Source organism: Chiloscyllium punctatum, chromosome 30, assembly GCF_047496795.1.
Source record: "Chiloscyllium punctatum isolate Juve2018m chromosome 30, sChiPun1.3, whole genome shotgun sequence".
Taxonomy (NCBI): Eukaryota; Metazoa; Chordata; class Chondrichthyes; order Orectolobiformes; family Hemiscylliidae; genus Chiloscyllium; species Chiloscyllium punctatum.
The window spans coordinates 47314264-47319981 of NC_092768.1; the positions used below are offsets into that span (position 1 = coordinate 47314264).

The following is a 5718-nucleotide window of genomic DNA, read 5'->3' on the forward strand; positions in this document are numbered from 1 at the left end:
ACGTAGCGTCCGGTTTACAAAATACCTTCTGTAATTGATCTGTGAGTCGACTTTCAAGGAAGCGTGAACCGACACTCCAAGGTCTTTATGTTCAGCAACACTCCCTACATTCAGAGTGTGGCAAATTCATTGAATTCACTGCCACAGAAGGCCTAGTCAGCTACAAATCACACCACAACAGGTTCATTTGGAAGCACTAGCTTTCAGAGCACTGCTCCTTCATCACGTGGTTGGGGAGAATAAGATTGTAAGACACAGAATTGAGAGCAAAAGTTTACAGTGTGATGTAACTGAAATTATATACCGAAAAAGACCTCGATTGTTTGTTAAGTCTCTCATGTTTTAGAATGACTATGTTGGTTTCTGTTCTTTCACACATAATCACAAAATGGAGACAATAGATTGGTGAGCCTAACGGCTGTGGTTGCTAAGTTGTGAGAGAGGATTCTGAGAGTTAGGATCTCGAGGCATTTGGGGAGGCGAGGACCCATTTGGAACAGTCAGTGTGGCTTTGTGCGTGGCAAATGGTGAAAGTTGCTCTCTGGTCTTCCAAAAAATTGTTGGTCTTCCAGAACAAGGAGTCGACCTTTCCCACGTGTTGGAGGCACATTCCAAGGTCCAGGACTACATGCTGAGAGAGGCAAGGACTGATTCGGGATAGTCAACATGGCTTTGTGTGTGGGAAATCATATCTCCCAAAGTTGATTGAGTTTTTTGAAGAAGTACCAAAGAGGATTGATGAGGGCAGAGCGGTCCTGTTGTGAAAAGCATTGAAGATAGCGGTTTATTGCAGGATGAAATAAGAGGGGCGGCATTACGTGTGAATTTGAGTGAAACTGAAGTGAACATAGATACAGGGATATATTAGAAGCCGCACGAAGCACAAATGAGCGACATCTATAGGATCATCTGACTTTTGCTTGTAATTCAGGGGAGAGCGCGAACGCAGTCCCCCACTACCACAAATTTTGCAGTCGAGTATCCCGCATTTGGGGACATCGCAGGCGTCAGCACACCCGAAGTGCAATGGGATAGCCTCGTCCTGGGAGAACCTTTTTTTTTTATTTCAAAAATATACTTTATTCATAAATGATTTGATGGTCTGTACATTGGATCATGCCATACATATGTCAATATTTACAAACACAGATTCGACTTTATTCTTGTCCTTTACAATCCTGTGCATTTTTTCAATCTTGTATATATACATATATTTGGCTGAGGCATCAGCAGAGCCCAAAAAAAAACGTCTGTATGGGCCCCCTGTTCTTCTTTCGGCAGGCCGATCTTACACGGTGGTCTTTCCCCACCGCGCCTTGGCGGCAGCTGCCCCAAGCTTCAGCGCGTCCCTCAACACGTAGTCTTGGACCTTGGAATGTGCCAGTCTGCAACACTCGGTCGGGGTCAACTCCTTCAGCTGGAAGATCAACAGGTTTCGGACCGCCCAGAGAGCGTCCTTCACCGAGTTGATGATCCTCCAGGCGCAGTTAATGTTCGTCTCGGTGTGAGTCCCGGGGAACAGGCCGTAGAGCACGGAGTCCCGCGTCACGGCGCTGCTCGGGACGAACCTCGACAAGCACCACTGCATTCCTCTCCAGACTTCCTCTGCATAGGCACATTCCAGAAGGAGGTGTGTGACAGTCTCGTCCCCCCCGCAGCCACTTCGAGGGCAGCGTGCGGTGCGGCAGAGAGTCCGGGCGTGCATAAAGGATCTCACAGGCAGAGCCCTTCTCACCACCAGCCAAGCCACGTCTTGGTGCTTGTTGGAAAGTTCTGGCGATGAGGCATTCTGCCAAATGGCTTTGACAGTCTGCTCAGGGAACCGCTCGACAGGATCCGCCCTCTCCTTTTCCCGAAGGGTCTCAAGGACGCTACGTGCTGACCCCTTCCTGATGGACTTGTGGTCAAAGGTGTTTTTCCTCATAAATTTCTCCACGAAGGACAGGTGATACGGAACGGTCCAACTACTCGGAGCGTTCCGCGGCAGCGAGGCCAGGCCCATCCTTCGCAACACCGGGGACAGGTAGAACCTCAGTACGTAGTGACACTTGGTGTTTGCGTACCGGGGATCCACGCACAGCTTGATGCAGCCACACACAAAGGTGGCCATCAGGGTGAGGGTGGCATTGGGCGTGTTTTTTCCCCCATTGCACCGGTCTTTGTACATTGAGTCTCTTCGGACCCGGTCCATCTTTGATCTCCAAATGAATTGGAAGATGGCCCGGGTGACTGCGGCGGCACAGGTCCTGGGGATAGGCCAGACCTGTGCCACATATAGCAATACTGAGAGGACCTCACACCTGATGACCAGGTTTTTTCCCGCGATGGAGAGCGACCGTTGCCCCCATCTGCCTAGTTTCTGTCTCATCTTCCTGATCCGCTCCTCCCAGGTCTTGGCGCACGCCCCAGCCCCCCCGAACCAAATACCCAGCACCTTCAGGTGGTCAGTCCTGACGGTGAAGGGGATAGAGGATTGGTCGGCCCAGTTCCCGAAGAGCATGGCCTCGCTCTTGCCTCGGTTTACCTTGGCCCCCGAGGCCCGTTCGAACTGGTCGCAGATGCACACGAGTCTGTGCACGGACAGCGGATCCGAGCAGAAAACAGCGACGTCATCCATGTACAGGGAGGCCTTAACCTGCAGGCCCCCGCTGCCAGGAATAGTCACCCCTCTCAGGCTCGCATCCTTCCTGATGGATTCGGCAAATGGCTCTATGCAACACACAAACAAGGCGGGTGAGAGGGGGCATCCCTGCCTGACTCCAGATCTTACAGGGAAGCTATCTGATTCCCACCCATTGATTGAGACTGCACTGACAATGTTGGTGTAGAGCAGTCTGATCCAATTTCCGATTCCCTCCCCAAAGCCCATTTTGGAGAGGACATCCCTCATATATGTATGCGATATCCTGTCAAAGGCTTTCTCCTGGTCCAGGCTGATGAGACAGGTGTCCACCCCCCTGTCCTGCACGTAGGCGATCGTATCCCTGAGGAGTGCGAGACTCTCAGAGATCTTCCTGCCCGGTACAGCACAGGTTTGGTCCGGGTGGATCACCGATCCCAGAGCAGACCTGACCCGGTTGGCGATGACCTTTGACAAGATTTTGTAGTCTGCATTTAACAGTGAGATCGGTCTCCAATTTCTAATTTCCTCCCTCTCTCCCTTCCGCTTGTAGACGAGGGTGATGATGCCTTTCCTCATGGATTCACTCATGGTACCTGCCCGAAGCATACTGACATACACCTCCAGCAGGTCCTGGCCGATCGAGTCCCAAAGAGCGGAATAAACCTCGACCGGTAAGCCGTCGCTTCCGGGAGTTTTATTCTTTTCGAAGGACTCGAGGGCCTTGGTCAGTTCATCCAGAGATAGCGGCTGGTCCAGCCTCTCTCGTGTTCCGTCATCTAGGACCTCCGTGATAGAGGACAGGAACGACTGGGAGGCCGCGCTGTCGGTCGGCTTCGAGTCATACAGGCTGGCGTAGAAGGATTTGCTGATCCTCATGACGTCAGCCTGAGATGACGTTACCGAGCCATCTTCTTTCTTCAGGCTGCTGAGCACGAAGCTCTCTTTGTGCACCTTCTGGAAGAAGAAACGTGAGCACGTCTCGTCCTGCTCCACCGAGCGGACCCTGGACCGGAAGATTATCCTGGAGGCCTCCGAGGCAAAGAGCGAGGCTTGCTGGCCCTTCACCTCCTTGAGGTCCTCCGTGACATCCACCCCCATCGTCTGCAGCAGGAGCAGGTTCTGCATACTTTCCTGGAGCTGGGACAGTTTTCCCCGCCTCTCTCTCGCCTCCTGGATACCTTTGAGGATAAAGAACCTCTTGATGTTCCCTTTTACCGTTTCCCACCAGTCCGCTGGAGACTCAAAGAGGGGCTTCACGGTTCTCCAACCTGCGTAATCCCTCTTGAGCTCTTCGATGTTTCCCGGGGTCAACAGCTTAGTGTTCAGTTTCCACGTTCCCTTGCCCGCCCGCTGTTCGTCCTGTAGGTGACAGTCGGCCAGCAGGAGGCAGTGGTCAGAGAAGAACACCGGCTTGACGTCGGTGGATCTGACCGAGAGCGTTCGGGACACAAACAGGTAATCTATCCTTGAGCGGATAGACCCGTCTGCCCGTGACCAGGTGTATCTACGCTGCGCTCCGTCTGCAGGGGCGCTGAAGACGTCGTGCAGCTTGGCGTCTTTGACCGTTTCCATCAGGGCCCTGGACGTAGCGTCCGGTTTACAAAATACCTTCTGTAATTGATCTGTGAGTCGACTTTCAAGGAAGCGTGAACCGACACTCCAAGGTCTTTATGTTCAGCAACACTCCCTACATTCAGAGTGTGGCAAATTCATTGAATTCACTGCCACAGAAGGCCTAGTCAGCTACAAATCACACCACAACAGGTTCATTTGGAAGCACTAGCTTTCAGAGCACTGCTCCTTCATCACGTGGTTGGGGAGAATAAGATTGTAAGACACAGAATTGAGAGCAAAAGTTTACAGTGTGATGTAACTGAAATTATATACCGAAAAAGACCTCGATTGTTTGTTAAGTCTCTCATGTTTTAGAATGACTATGTTGGTTTCTGTTCTTTCACACATAATCACAAAATGGAGACAATAGATTGGTGAGCCTAACGGCTGTGGTTGCTAAGTTGTGAGAGAGGATTCTGAGAGTTAGGATCTCGAGGCATTTGGGGAGGCGAGGACCCATTTGGAACAGTCAGTGTGGCTTTGTGCGTGGCAAATGGTGAAAGTTGCTCTCTGGTCTTCCAAAAAATTGTTGGTCTTCCAGAACAAGGAGTCGACCTTTCCCACGTGTTGGAGGCACATTCCAAGGTCCAGGACTACATGCTGAGAGAGGCAAGGACTGATTCGGGATAGTCAACATGGCTTTGTGTGTGGGAAATCATATCTCCCAAAGTTGATTGAGTTTTTTGAAGAAGTACCAAAGAGGATTGATGAGGGCAGAGCGGTCCTGTTGTGAAAAGCATTGAAGATAGCGGTTTATTGCAGGATGAAATAAGAGGGGCGGCATTACGTGTGAATTTGAGTGAAACTGAAGTGAACATAGATACAGGGATATATTAGAAGCCGCACGAAGCACAAATGAGCGACATCTATAGGATCATCTGACTTTTGCTTGTAATTCAGGGGAGAGCGCGAACGCAGTCCCCCACTACCACAAATTTTGCAGTCGAGTATCCCGCATTTGGGGACATCGCAGGCGTCAGCACACCCGAAGTGCAATGGGATAGCCTCGTCCTGGGAGAACCTTTTTTTTTTATTTCAAAAATATACTTTATTCATAAATGATTTGATGGTCTGTACATTGGATCATGCCATACATATGTCAATATTTACAAACACAGATTCGACTTTATTCTTGTCCTTTACAATCCTGTGCATTTTTTCAATCTTGTATATATACATATATTTGGCTGAGGCATCAGCAGAGCCCAAAAAAAAACGTCTGTATGGGCCCCCTGTTCTTCTTTCGGCAGGCCGATCTTACACGGTGGTCTTTCCCCACCGCGCCTTGGCGGCAGCTGCCCCAAGCTTCAGCGCGTCCCTCAACACGTAGTCTTGGACCTTGGAATGTGCCAGTCTGCAACACTCGGTCGGGGTCAACTCCTTCAGCTGGAAGATCAACAGGTTTCGGACCGCCCAGAGAGCGTCCTTCACCGAGTTGATGATCCTCCAGGCGCAGTTAATGTTCGTCTCGGTGTGAGTCC

At 50.8% G+C, this 5718-nt stretch overlaps 2 non-coding genes across 2 annotated transcripts; both read right to left on the reverse strand.

The window, feature by feature from the left end:
• Positions 1-928: 928 nt before the first annotated feature.
• LOC140455787 (U1 spliceosomal RNA) lies at positions 929-1093 on the reverse strand. The gene has a single exon (XR_011953039.1). It is a non-coding gene; the product is annotated as a U1 spliceosomal RNA (small nuclear RNA).
• Positions 1094-5134: 4041 nt separating this feature from the next.
• Positions 5135-5299, reverse strand: LOC140455788 (U1 spliceosomal RNA). The gene has a single exon (XR_011953040.1). It is a non-coding gene; the product is annotated as a U1 spliceosomal RNA (small nuclear RNA).
• Positions 5300-5718: the final 419 nt, after the last annotated feature.